The 15019-nt window shown below is 39.5% G+C and overlaps 1 protein-coding gene across 1 annotated transcript in view; it reads left to right on the top strand.

Annotated features, from left to right (window-relative positions):
* PIGQ (phosphatidylinositol glycan anchor biosynthesis class Q) overlaps positions 1–15019 on the top strand; it is a 53385-nt gene that overhangs the window by 171 nt on the left and 38195 nt on the right. The gene's annotated exons all lie outside the window — the stretch shown is intronic.

Genomic DNA, 15019 nt, shown 5'->3' with positions numbered 1-15019 from the left:
GGGGGCGGAGGGGAGCCCTGGGCCCAGGGCCGCGCGCGCGAGGTGGCCAGGATTCGAGGGCTAAGCTAGTTCCCGGGGAGGGGAGGGGAGGAGGAGAGAGGGAAGGAAGGGGAGGGGAGGAGGAGGGAGGGGGAGGGAGGGGAGGGGAGGAGGAAGGGAGGGAAGGGGAAGGGAGGAGGAGGGAGGGGGAGGGAGGGGAGGGGAGGAGGAGGGAGGGAAGGAAGGGGAAGGGAGGAGGAGGGAGGGGAGGGAGAGGAGGGGAGGAGAGAGGGGAGGGCAGGGGAGGGGGAGGGAGGGAAGGAAGGGGAGGGGAGGAGCGGAGGGGGAGGGGAGGGAAGGGGAAGGGAGGGGAGGGAGGGGAGGGGAGGAGAGAGGGGAGGGCAGGGGAGGAGGAGGGAGGGGAGGGGAGGGGAGGGAGCGGAGGTCGCGCCGGCGCATTGGGTGCGGCCCGGGAGCCCGGACCCCGGAGGACCCCGGAGCCCGGGGCTTGGGGGCGAGGCCGTGAGCGGGAGGAGTCGGGAAAGGCTTCCGGCCCTCCTGCTGTGCCACCCATCGGCTCCGTGACCTTGGAGGCTGGACGGGAAGAGCCAGGGCCCGGGGAGCCTGGGGTTCGGGTTCTGGTCCTGCCGCTCACTCCCGGGGTTCGGGTCCTGGTCCTGCCGCTCACTCCCGCGTCCCCTTAGACGCGTCTCTTCCCTTTTCTGGAGCTCAGTTTCTGCCGTATAAAATGTAGGGCGTTGGACCAGATCCGGGGTTCCCAAAGTTGTTTGTTCTGCAAACCCTTTTCCACAATTAAAAAAAAATGGTTTGTGAAGATTATTTATTTACTTTTAGAGGGAGGTGTATTCATGAAATGCTTTCAGTAATAACTTTTGTCCCCCCCCAAATTTGCGTTTTGTGCATATTTATATAAAATTCGTTACGCATACTGTATAATTCTATGTATAGTTATAAAACATACCTTTTATGAAAATGCTAAGTATTAAATTGTGAAACTAATTTAAATAGTTACAAGTATTTCATGTGAGATTTTCTGTAAAAATTAAAATAACCTAGAAAAACTTGTACTTACTGTTATTACTGGCAATGCATACCATTAAATTTATTTTACCAATTTTGTTGAATAAAAATAACTTTTTTAAAGAAATAAGTTAGAACTTGGAAGATGTCTAACATGATAAATATGTTGTTCAGTCATGCCAACTCCTCTCCATCCCGTTTGAGTTTTTCTTGGCAAAGGTGCTGGAGTGGTTCGTCTTTTCCTTCCCAAAGTCATTTTACAAATGAGGAAACTGAGGCAAACAGGGTTAAGTGACTTGCCCAGGGTCACTTGGCTAGTGAGTGTCTGAAGCTAGATTTTAGCTCAGGTCTTTTTGACTCCAGGCAGGGCACTCTGTCCATTTTGCCACCTCCTAATCATACATAAACTTAATTTTGACAGCGGAATTATTTTTACTTGAACAAAGATTTACAATATTTGGATCAATACCAAAGGAGGAGGATATATTTTTAAGATAAGATAATTTTTAAGATTTACTGTGCAGTGACAGAATTTTTAGTGTGAATCCCTTGGACCATAGTTGCAAACCCCCAGGAAGTTTTCAAACCACTAAATGGGAACCCCTGCTGTAGGTGATCATTAAGGTTCCTTCCTACTCTAGCAATCTCAGAATCACGTTGACTTAAAAGTCTTTCTGGTCCAACACATATACATGACCATGGCTTTTGCTTTAAAGACCTCCAAGACAGTATGCTTCTGGACTGCTGTAATGGTTAGGAAGTTTTGCCTTACTTTAATATTGCATTTTCCATCAAAAATTTGCAGCTTCTAGCCATGAAATGCCTCCTTTCCCTTTCCTGGGCCTTAATTTCCTTCTCCAATCAAACAGAATTGTAGAGTTGGAAGGGACTCAAGGTCATCTGGACAAATTGACTTATAGTAGGAAATAGAGAAAGAATTTGACTTGCCAAGATCACATAGTAAGCCAGTGGCATGAGCCTGGTCAAAAAAAACCTAAGTTGCTTCTTTTGGAAAGTTGAGGGAACTTTTGAGATTAATTGAGGATTCCTAGAAATGTTCTGGAGCCATGATAATAGGTATACTCTAGAGAAAAGGATGGGGCAGCTAGGTGGTGCAGTGGATAGAGCACCACTGCAGGAGTCAGGAGGACCTGAGTTCAAATCTCATCTCAGACACTTGACACTCACTAGCTGTGTGATCTTGGGCAAGTCACCTGACCCCAATTGCCTCATCCTGGGTCATCTCCAGTCATTCTGATGAATATCTGGCCACTGGATTCAGATGGCTCTGGAGGAGAAGTGAAGCTGGTGACCTGCACGGCCCTTCCTTACTCAAAGTCAAGTGCAAGTCATGTCATCGTTTCTCTGATGGCATGGTCTTCTTTGGCAATGAAGGATGAACACACACAGAGGAGAGCACACATAGTCCCTAGCCCGTATTGGCCTGCTGCAACACTCTGCATATGCAATTAGGAAGCATTTAACAAAAGAAATAAAAATACACAGATGATGTTAATATGTGGTTTTCTGAGATAATGTGCTGCCAGAAGGGTTTCTATTTGAGTTTGACAGCTGTGCTCTTGAGCAAGTTTCAGAGTTTAACAATAATAATAATATTTATGTGGCATTTACTATGTGCCAGACACTGTGCTAAGGGCTTTATAATTATTATCTTCATTCAATCTGAGCTAAATTTTTTGAAAAGTTTTTATTGATCCCTTTTTTTTACATTACCCTGATTTCCCCCAGTTTCCTTCCATTTCTCCTACCCAGAGTCACTCTGTCTATATTTTTTGAGACAAAAGGAAAACACCCAGCCTGATCAGCACGTTGAAATTTCTGAAAATATGTGCAGTGTACAATATTTGTGCACCTTCCATGTCTGCATAGGGTGGGTGTCTTCTCATATCTCTTATTTCCAGTCATGCTTATTCTTCATAATTTTGCAACATTCACTTTTTATTTTTTTTTTTTTGGTTCTGTTTACATTGTTGAAGTCCTCGTGTATATTGTTTTCTTGGCTCTGCTTGCTTTACTCTGCATCAGTTTGTGTTCATTAGTTCATCATGAGTCTTCCCCTACTTCTCTACATTCTCCATTAATATTCTGTTACATTCATATACCAGTTTGTTTAGGCTGCTATGATAAGTGCTCGTCCACTTTGTTTCTGATTCTGTACTACTACAAAAAGTACTGCTTATAAATGTTTTAGTGAATATGGAGACTTTCTTCTTATCAAAGGTCTGCTTGAGGTATAAGCCTAGTAATGGAGTATTTGAGTCAAAAGGTGTGGACATTTAAGTCATTTTATTTGCATAATTCCAAATTGATTTTCAAAATAGTTCTGTTGATTCACAGTTCTTCTAACAATGCACTGTTGGGCTTATGTTTCCACAACCATCCTGTACAATGTTGTCTCTTCCTATCTTTTGTTATCTTTGCCAGTTTGTAGGACTGAGGTGAAACTTCAGGGTTGTTTCCATTTGGATTTCTCTTATTAGTAGTTATTTGTAACATTCTTTCCCATGGTTGTTAAGTTGTAAGTCTTGTTGTTTGTTAATATTCATTGATCATTTTTCTACGGGGGAATGGATTTTAATATATATTTATATGTGTACGTATGTGTGTATAAATTATTTATACAGGGTATCTATCCTAAAAGTCTTAGTGCACTATTAAGCCTTAATAGCTTAGCTTTAAACCTTAAACTTCACCAAGATTTTTAGGGTAGTCTGTATTATCATGAATTCTAAATCTTTGTGCAAGAAATTTGATAAAAATATTTCCGCTCCCCCCTATTCCACACCTTCCCATCTTATCCTGAGTGAGTTAATTTGGTGTGTGCCAGAGCTTTTCAGTTCCATGTACACAGTTGTCATTTGTCTTTAGTAATTACCTATGTTGTTTAAGAATGCACCCTCTTCAGGTAGCTGGGACAAGTATATGATCTACCTCTCCTTTAAATTTTTTTAGTAGTATGATCTTTAATATTAAGATTACACATCCACTTAGAATATATTGTGGAATATGTAGTAGTTTAAGGTATTGGTCCAAGCTTAATTTCTGCCAGACTATTTAACAGTTTTCCCTGCAGCTTTTTACCAAGTAGGTCATTTTTTTGCTAAGTAATTTTTGTTTTCTGATTCATTTATCTCTGGATTATTGAGCTCCTGATTCTTTTTTCCTAGTCTATCCAAAGCAGAATTTAAGCGAGGATTGACACTTGAATTCTCATGATTGACTGGATGACCTCTAAGACCTCTCTCTAACATAACCTTCTCTAAGTCGAAGTAGGTGTTGTTTGGTCCTCTCCTTCATCAAGGAGAGCATCAGGTTTCTGCAGGAGAAGAAATAAGAACCCAAAGAGAATGTCAGGTATGATCCCGAAGGATCTGTGACCTTGCTGGCAGGTATTTGCCGACCTTGGAGGGTGTTTGCCTAGCCTTTGGAAAGACTGTCTTGTGGCTGTGCAGCCTGATTTGAGGCAACTCCAGCCCTGTTCAGTAGGGGGAGCTCAGTTCTTCTCTATGTCCTCTCTTAATTTCCTTGCTATAGTGTGAAGTAAGAAAGCTGCTCATGGCCAATGTTGGACACACATCCCCAATGAATTGTCATGTGACAGTGTCAGTCACATCACTCATAATTTAGGTGTTGACTTGGAAGCAAATGATTGAAACCTCGTACCAGCTGGTAGAGAAAATGAGATCCCCTGTGAGCAGAAAAGTCAGAGTTTAACAGAGTTTAGAGCAGCCATAGCCCTTGGGAGAACACACTTTATTTTCCTGTGCAGTGAGTCAATTCCCTATGAGCCACTGACAGACAGTATAAAGACATGTTTGCTTCCCCCCTTTCTCCCCCTCCCCCATCTAAAATTGAAGTAATGTCGTGTTTGTCCTTTGTTGCCGAAGAAGACCACGCCATCAGAGAAATGATGACATGACTTGCACTTGACTTTGTTTTGAGTGAGGGAGGGCTGTGCAGGTCACTGGCCTCACTTCTCCCCCAGAGCCATCTGAATCCAATGACCAGATATTGATCAGGATGCCTGGAGATGACCCAGGATGAGGCAATTGGGGTTAAGTGACTTTCCCAAGGTCACACAGCTAGTGAGTGTCAAGTGTCTGAGGTGAGATTTGAACTCAGGTTCTCCTGACTCCTGCACTGGTGCTCTATCCACTGCACCACCTAGCTGCCCATAAGGTTTCTCTAATACCAGTAAGTCATATTTTTAAGTTAGTTTACCTTGTGGAGGACTTTTTAAAACTATTCTTCAAAACTGGGTACGACATATTAAATACAATTTATTCAGTAAAGTATATCAATACAGAATGTTATTTTCTTCCCAAAGTAATAGGAAAGGGAAAAAAGTGTGGTTTAGAGAATAATAATAATTTTTTAAAACCACATGATTATTGAGAATAAACTTTTATTTATATTAAGTCAAGAAGGGCAATTAACATTGAAACTTACCTAAAAATCCTAGAAAATGTCCATGCGCTGCTCCTTATAGTGCTAATTGCTAACTGACTCTTCCTGAGCATTTATTTGTTTTTTTCTGTGGTGCTGGGGCTGGAGTAGAAGGTGGAGGAAAACTCTTCCTGGTTTTTTAAGGTAAACCTTTTTCTTTTAGTTGTGTTTGGTGGGTGGCCCTCAAAGGAAGCAGTTGTTTGGGCTATGAAAGGGTTTGATTGAGCTTTTTATTATGCAAAAAAAACCTGGATTTCTTTTAAAGTAGACTTTCAGAAATATTCCTTACTGTTTTTTCCTGATTTTTGTTTGTGTTACTGATTTATGGTAGTGTTGAAAGTTGTTTCTTTTTTTAACTCATTTCATTTTTTATCACGATTACCGCACTGATTTCTCTTTCTTTCTTTCCAGTGGTTTTGTTTAATTTTTTTTTAAATTTTTTTCTTCCATTTCTAGGCCCCTTCTGCCCAGAAGCACAGATTTGCTAGGGGCAAGAGTGGGGAAAGTTGGAAAGGGGAGCTAATGAGTGAGAACTATTTAGCTTTATTCATTTCTCTGTTGTGCTGGAGCAGGAATAGAGGGGGTTGGAAAACTGCTAGTGATTTGTAAGGTAGTTTTTCTTGTGTTATGTTTGTGGGTGCCTACCTAGGGAAGCTGTCCAAGGGGCTGTGATTGGGGTCAGGCTTTAGCTTGCCCTCCTTGACACTTATGTAGTTAAACTTTCTGTAGCAAATGTGAAATTGTATGTCCACTTTTGACCCCTACATTCCTTCCTTGGTCCATTTTCTCTAAAGACATAAAGATCTTTCCTTAGCAGGTATGGACAATGTCCCTTAATGCTTCTACAAGGCAGCCTCTAAAAGGGCATTTTCTAATGATGAAATTCATCTAGAAGAATAAAAGGTTGAGAATGTCAAGGGAATTAATGAAAAAAAATGTGAAGAAAAGTGGCTTCATCATACCAGATCCCAAACTGTGTGAAGAAGTGGTAATCATCAAAACAACCTGATATTGACTAAGAGATAGAGAGGTAGGTCAGTGGAATAGATTAGGTACATCATACACAGTAGGTTATCACCATAATAATCTAGTATTTGATAAACACAAAGGTCCCATCTCTTGGGGAACAAGAACTTACTGTTTGACAAAAACTTGTGGGAAAACTGGAGAGCAGTTTGGCAGAAACTAGGTATAGACCAACATCTTACACCACATACCAATATAAGGTCAAAATGCTTACATGATTTATTTTTTTAAATTAATTTATTTATTTTTAGTTTCCACAAGATTTTGAGTTCCAAATTTTCTCCCTATCTCTCCCCTTGCCCACTCCAAGACATTGTGCATTCGGATTACCCCTTCCCCCAATCTGCCCTCCCTTCTATCACATCCCTCTTTCCCTTATCCCCATCTCCTCTATTTTCTTGTAGGACAAGATAGATTTCTGTATCCCATTACCTGCATTTCTTATTTCCCAGTTGCATGTAAAAATAATTTTTAACATTCGTTTTTAAAACTTTGAGTTCCAATTTCTCTCCCTTCCTCCTTCCCCACCCATCCCCACTGAGATGGCAATACCACTACTAGGTCTGTATCCTAACGAGATTAAAAAAGGAAAAGGATATATATATACAAAAATATGTATAAAAAAGGAGTTCTTTTTATGGTGGCAAAAAATTGGAAATTAAGCGGAGGCCTATCATTTGGGGAATGGCAGAACAAGTTATGGTATATGTTTGTAATGGAATACTATTGTTATAAGAAATGACGAGCAAGATGATTTCAGAAAAATCTGGGAAGACTTACATGAACGGATACAAAGTGATATGAGCATAGTCAGGAGACCATTGTGCAAGTAACAGTAGTATTATAGGACGAACTGTGAATGACTTAAGCTATTCTCAGTAATACAGAGACCTAAGACAGTTCCAAAGAATTTATGATGAAAAATGCTGTTCACTTTCGTTGAAAGAATTGGAGTTTGAATGTGGATTGAAATGTATTGATTTTTTTTTAATTTTTTTTTGTTCTGTATTTTCTTTCACAACATGGGTAATATGGACATATGTTTTACATGACTGTACACATATAACCTATATCAAATTACAATGGGAGGGAATTTGGAACTCAAATTTTTTTTCAATAAGTAAGGACATTTTCCCCTGCCCATTAATAACAGCCCACATTTCTATAGTGCTTTTTGGTTTGTAAGTTACTGTCTTCTGTGTGTAAGGTTCTGCATTAGTGGCTGAAGGGACTACAAAGAAAAGACATCCCTGCCCATAGAACTTGCAGTCTGGTAAGGGAAGGAGGCATATGCAGAACTGAAAAATCTCCAAGCTAGAAGAGACTTCAGAGGCAACGTAATCCAGTGTAGACCAAAAGAGGAATCCTTGCTACAGCATATTTGACAAGTAGTCATCTAGCTTCTTCTTAAACAGGTTTAGTGAGGGAGGAATCCACTACTTCAGGAAGAAGCCCATTCCACTTTAAGACAGCTCTAATTATAAGGAAGTTTTTCTTTAAGTCAAACTAGTTGTGCCCTTTAGGGCCAAATAGAACAAATCTTTTCTCTTTTTCATGATAGTTGTTCAATTATTTAAAGACAATTATCATAGCCCCCAAATCCTCTTTTATTCAAACTAAATACCCTTAGTTTCTTCACTGATCTCATATGGTCTGTTTTGAGTTCCTTCGCTATTCTTGTGGCCCTCTCCAGATGGTGGAATTCCAGTTTATTGGTGTCCTCTAATATGTCATTCCCCAGATTGAATACTAGTGGTGTGACAGTGGCAGAGTACTATGGAGCCATCAGCTCCCTAGTCCTGGGCACTTGTAAAGTCAATGAGAGTTAAAGATTTCCTGCCCATTAATAGGCCTCAGGTGGAACCCATTAAGGGAAGCTTGATTAGGGGAGGCTTGTTTTGTAGGAAGACCCACACCTTTTTCTTAATTTCTAATGAGAGTCGTGATACTCTCCCTCTCTGAAAGGAGTGTGTGTGTGTGTACATATATGTATACAAATATATATATATATACATATGTATATGTACATATTTATACTCTGAGTTGAGGTTTTGCTTTGGGGCTTATTGTTTGGAAGAAGGTCTGTGTGCCAGATGAGACTCTGGTTAGCTGTTAAGTAGACCCCCAGCTTTTGAAACCCAGGTGGTGTTTTTTCTCTCTGGTAACTACGTCTATACGTATGTATGTGATGGTCAGACAGTTGGATCTGTCTGTTGGTCTGTGATGTGTGTATTGCTTATGGTCAGACAGTTGGAAGCCCGGTCTGTTGGTCTTTACTTCTCTGCTTGTATTTTTTCTGTTGGTATATGTGATTAAAGAAGATTGACCCTTCAAAAGGTGCCTTCCTTTTAGAAAAATAGATCTAAGAACTTGTGCTAGCAGGCCATCCTAGATGTGTCAGGGAGAGATGCCTCTCTTAAGATCAGAGTTACTTTTTTGACTGCCATATCACAGTGTTGATTCATATTGACCTATGGTTCACTAATATTCCCACATCTTTGTCAGACTACTGTCTAGTCACTTTTCATCTTTTACCTGTTTGATTTTTTTAAAACCTCAGTATAAGACTTCATTTTTCTCTATTAAATTTTATTTTATCAGATTTGGACCAACATCTAATATCAAGATCATTTTGGATACTGACTCTTCCATTCAGATGTTTTCCCTAATCCATCTTTGTGTCATATGTAGATTTGACAAGTCTGTGATCTGTATCTAAATTGTATTAAAAAATGTTAAATACACAGGGCTGGGCATAGTCTTCTGCTAGGAGCCCTTCACTAAAGAACTTGAAGCCAACCTCAATCTATTAATCACTACTCCTGAGATCCTGACATTCAAGTCTATTCAGAATCTACCTAATTGTATTATTTGAGATTCTGTCAAATGCTTAAACTTATCAAATGTTTTGCTAAAATCTGGGTAAACCATGTGCCTTGGTCTGCCAATAGTAACTATTAAGGTTTTTTGATGATGATGATGATGATGATGATGATGATGATGATGACGACCAGTATTTATGTTGTTTGCCAAGCACTCTATATATGTTATCTCTTGTGACTCTCACAGCCTGGTTGGTATTCTTCTTATCCCCACTCTTTTAGAGGAGGAAAGTGAGACCAAGAGACGTTAAGTGATTTGTGTGGGGTCACACAGCCCATAAGTATCTGCAACTAAATTTGAATTGGAGTCTCTGACCGTAAGTCCATAGTGCATCTACTGTGCCTCCTAGTTGTTGGCATCACTTCCTTTTCTAGTAGTTCTTTAACCAAGTCTTTAATATACATTCTATGATTTTTCCAGTAATTGAAGTCAGGCTCGCTGACCTGTATTCTGCTGACTCTATTGTCTTTTTAAAAATTGGGTCATTTGTCCATGTCCAGCTCCAAGATGTCTCTACTCTACAGACTTTAAAAAATCACTGGCAGTTGTTCAGCAATCATATCTGCCAGTTCTTTCATTATGTAGTTTATATGGATGTAATTTATATGGGCCAGGTAACTTGAACTTCTTAAGGTCAGGTAAGTGTTCTATTATATTTCATATAGGAACTCCTTGTTGTTTTTCTGTCCTTTCAAATATGAAGACTGTTCTACTTGACAGAGAAAACAGAATCAAAATAAGAGTTGATCACCTCTTCCTTCTGTCTGTAGTCTTTTGTGATGTTTTTATTGCCTGAAAGGGCCAGGGTCTCACATAGTATTCTGGGCTATCTCCAGTCACCTGATGAGTATCAGGCCACTGCACCCAGATGGCTCAGGAGAAGAAAGTGAGGTTGGTGACTTTACACAGCCCTCCCTCACTCAGATCAAAGCCAGCTGCAAGTCATGCCATCATCTTGATGCCATGGTCCACATGGTCCACAACAAAAACAACAATTCACCCCAATAGCAGTTCCTTCCCTTCTTTGATACTCGTTTTCCCAGTCTTGCTAGACAAACAGCTGTATTCATCCTTCATTTTTTACCCTTTCTTCCATCTTATGTACATGCCTTCTAAAAATCTGAGTCAATGGTGAGTTCCCTATTCACATTTATCTTTCTTTAGACAAGCTATGCTCACTGGAATTACTGGGTTATTTTTTTTTCATAATTTCATTTTTGAAAACTTTTAATTTCTCCTGGGATGATTCCTCCTCTGTAATTTTAGTCTGTGAGATCCTACCAATCCTTTCTCTGAACCCTTTGAAATCTGATTTCCGAAAGTCTTAGGTACATATCAGATAACACTGTTGCTCTGCCTTTCTCTTTTTCACTATCACATATCCTAAGATGATCAGCTTGTCTCCAGAATTACATTATTTCCAGCCCAGCAACCTGTTTATTTTTATGTTGCTAAGCATCATACCCAAATAGCAGTACTCCTCGTGAGTTCTTCAACCTTTTGATGGATGAAATTATAATTAAGGCAAATCAACAAATTATTAGCTGCTCTGCTTTTGGCAGAGAAGGTTCTCCAACAGATGTCTATATAATTGGAGTATCCCATCAGGGCCATTAAAGCTTTAGTGCCAGGCTTTTGATTTGTTTCTGAAACTCCTCACATATATAAATAACTATTATACAAAACAGAACATAAGCGTGTTAGATGCCACTACTTCATACATTAAAGAATTAGACTCATTCTGCTTGGCCCAGCAGACAGAACTAGTACCAATGGGTGAACATTAGAGAGAGGCTATTTTTGGCTCAATATTAGAAAGAATTTCTTAATAATCAGAATTTCTAAGCAGCAGATTAAGACCCCTAGGAGACAGGGAACTCCTTGTCAAGAGCGATCTTCATGTGAAAGCCAAGTAACCACTTGTTGGGGAGATCAAGGCAAGAGTTAGTGCTTTGGGTAGAAGTGGACTAGACCTCCAATGACCTTTCTAATCTAAGCTGCTCTGATTCCATGCCCAGTCTTAGCACAATATGGGCTTTGGAAGTTTTGATTTTATTTAAAGTAATGGAGCTCTCACACTTTCTTGCACAGTTCATCCCTCTTGTGATCAAGGACACATGTGCAAAGCAGGTAAAATAACGGTGTAGTTTGTGGCTGTGACACAGAGGGTAGCTTAGTGGCCCTTACCGATTTGAAGCACAGTTGTTTCTAATAAATTGTTAAATAGCCACAGATGTGAATGTTCCTGATATTATTACTAACAATGATTACTGTCCATGTGCTTAAATGGTTGTTTGGAAAGATAGATGCTTGACCAGCAATCCCTTCCAAATTGTTTTCCCACAACTAATGTTTTTTTAAACTCTCATCTTCTTAGCTCCAAGACCTTGGGAAACAAACACCATTAATACTAATAATAATTCTGCTACACACTGTTTTGGGGTTTTACAAAGCACTTTCCTCATAGTAACCTTATGTGGTAGGCATTGCAAGACTTATGAAAAATCATTTTGGAAAACCTCATAGGTTTTTAAAGAAATATTATTATTTCTAAGAAATTACTATTTGGAGAGAATGAAACCTTTTTTCACAAAGGAAAATCAGATTCTCAGGTGGGCCACCCCTTGTAAATTAGAGAAGCAACAACAAAAAAGAGTGCTTCGTTTCCTCACTTTGATTCTATATTTAACTGTCAGGTCATCTTAGTTGATAAAGACCAAACTCGTTGGACTGATATTCAAGACCTATTTTTTCATCTCCCAATGCCTTCTGAAGCCTACGTACCCTAGACTCCCGCCAAACTTCCCACTAGATGATCTCTAAGATCTTTAGCAGCTCTGCCGTTTCATGATCCTATTTGCTGTTCGCATTCTCTGTGATTACAATATCTTTTTCGTGTCCTTTTCCACCTCTTATTCAGTCAATTTGCATTTATTAAACATTTACTACATAAATATGCCAGATACTGGAAAAGACAAAAAGAGGGCCTTCCCTCAAGTAACTCGTATTCTAATGAAGGAGACAAACATGAAGATACCTAGATACGCGTAAGATATGTTCAAAGTATATAGAAATGAATTTCAGTGGGAACACCATTAGCACCTGGGAGGCCTGGGAAAGGGCTCCTTCAGAAAGAAGGATTGGAGCTGAGTCTTAAAGGAAGCCAGGGAACCTAAGCGAACTGTGAGAAGGGAGAGCATTCCAAGAATGGAGGAGAGACAGTACAAAGGTGCAGAGACAGGAAATGAGGTGTTGTGTGCAAGTTAGGTTGGTGTGGCCCGCTTATAGAGTTTGTGAAGGGGAGTAAAGGATAATGTGTAGGTAATGGCCAGGTTGTGAAGGGCATTAAATGCCAAAGAGAGGACTTGTTATTTGATCCTGAAGTAATAGGGAGCCACTGGAGTTCATTAAGTAGGGGAGTGCCCATGGTCAAGGGTGCACTTTGGATTGGAGGGAGGAGAGACATGATACAGAGACCAGTAAGAAGTTTATTACAACCAGGATGATCAGTTAACAGGCTATTACAGTTGTTCAGGCAAAGGTGATAACGGTCTGAACTAGGATGGTTGCTGTGTGAGTGAAGACAAGGAGACATATATGAAGAATGTGGTGAAAGTAGAAATAAGCTAATGTAATAGATTGGGTATGTAGTTGAGTGAGAATGAGGATTTGAGTGCTGCCCTCAATAGTAATAGAAAAAAGAAATGGAAAAAGTAAAAATAAATAAAATTTTAAATGGTGAGCCCCCAGGATTGGAGGACCCCAAGGTTCCTAAGGAAGGGCAAATAGCTCAGGTTGGAAATGAAGCTGATCAGGGTAGGATCAGGACTGTGAGTAATCCCTCACTTTCAGCCCAGGAAAATTAAGGGGATTCAGTCTTAAAAAAAAAAAATTTCAACTGTTAGAAATGAATAATTTTGATCACAAAATTAAAAAGGTTTTGCACAATTAAAACTAGTGCAGCAAAATTAAGAAGCAGAAAAATGAGGGGGAAAAAAATCTTTGCAACAGACTTCTCTGATAAAAGCCTTATTTCTAAGATATATAGAAAATTTATTCACATTATAAGAATAATAGCCAATCTTTAATTGATATTCAAAAGATATGAACAGGCAGTTTCCAGAGGAAGAAGTCCAAGCTCTCAATAGCCAAATGAAAAAAGTATTCTAAGTCATTAATAGTTAGAGAAACGTACAACACCTAGAATCTATCAGGTTGGCAAAGTTGACAAAAAAGGAAAATTACAAAGGTTTTGGGGGTTGTGGTGAAACATGTACATGATGCATTGTAGGTGAAAATACGAAGTGGGTCAGCCATTCTGGAAAATAATTTGGAACTGTGCTGCAAAAGCTATTAAAATGCATATGTCTTTTGACCCAGCAATGCCACTACTAGGTCTATGAACTCCAAAAAGAGAGTAGTTAGCATTTGTATAGTATGTTTAAGTTGCAGAATGCTTTATGAACATCTCGTTTGATCCTTGCAACAACTCTGGGAGATAGGTACCCTTTTTAATCCCCATTTTACAAATAAGGAAACTGAGAACAAGAGATGTTAAGTGACTTGCACAGAATCTCACGGCTAGTAAATGTTTGAGGTGAAATTTGAATCGAGTGCTTCCTGACCCCTGGTCCGGTACTTTATCTATTGTGCCACCTAACTGTTTCTGATCAAAGAAGGAGGAAAAGTACCCAAATGTCCAAAAGTATATATAGCAGCTCTTTTTGTGGTGGCAAAGGATTGAAAACTAAGGGGGTGCCCATCAGTTAGGGAACTATTGAACACGTTATGGCATGCGAATGTGGTAGGATACTATTGTGCTGCAAGAAATAATGAAGGAGATGGTTTCAGAGAAACCTAGAAAGACTTGTACGAGTTTGGTCTCCTCTACCATGAAGATAGGGATGAGACTGTGACTTATTTTGCATGTAGGAGGCACTGTTGATTACATGAATGAATTGCAAAGCATAAACATTATTGTGATCAAAACAAAATTCCGTGAAATGCTTTAAACCAAGTAAAATTCATATTATTTGTACTTGCACAGATCACACAAGTCACAACCTTTCTCAGCTTCTGTTTCTTCTCAGGCTCCTTTCAACTCAAAATTTGTGATCCTTTGTTACTATCATCTCTTACTTATTGAGACATAGTTAAAGATCAACTTTTGAAAAGGTGAAAATGATAGGCATTTTGCTTTGTTTTTAAACTATTTAGGTAAACAAATTTCATGAAATTTTATTCATATACTCAGCACTGCTCTTTCTGTTATCATTCTCCCCTATTCCCACAAGATGCATGGAATCCTGTTTCAAAGTCAAAGTCTAATCTACAGGAAATAGGAGTCAAAAATTACAGCCCCTACCTACTCTAGGGAAATTCCAAACAAACCTCCTGTGAGCCTTGGAACTCACTTGTTAGAAGAAGGAAAGGCCTAGGGAAGAAAAGTTCAAGATCATTTTTAATTCAATCATTGTAACTGCTCAACAGTTCTTCCTACTGCTAAAAGGTCAAATTGAGGATAGATAAACAGGAATTCTCCTTAGCATGTGAGATTTATAAGTGCATTTCTCTCAGGAAGGAAACTGAGTAACTTATTTTTCTCTGTCTCTGGGGACACTGA

Source organism: Notamacropus eugenii, chromosome 1 (assembly GCF_028372415.1).
Source record: "Notamacropus eugenii isolate mMacEug1 chromosome 1, mMacEug1.pri_v2, whole genome shotgun sequence".
Taxonomy (NCBI): domain Eukaryota; kingdom Metazoa; phylum Chordata; class Mammalia; order Diprotodontia; family Macropodidae; genus Notamacropus; species Notamacropus eugenii.
Note: the sequence above shows the minus strand (reverse complement) of the source record. Positions and strands in the feature narration are given on the sequence as shown.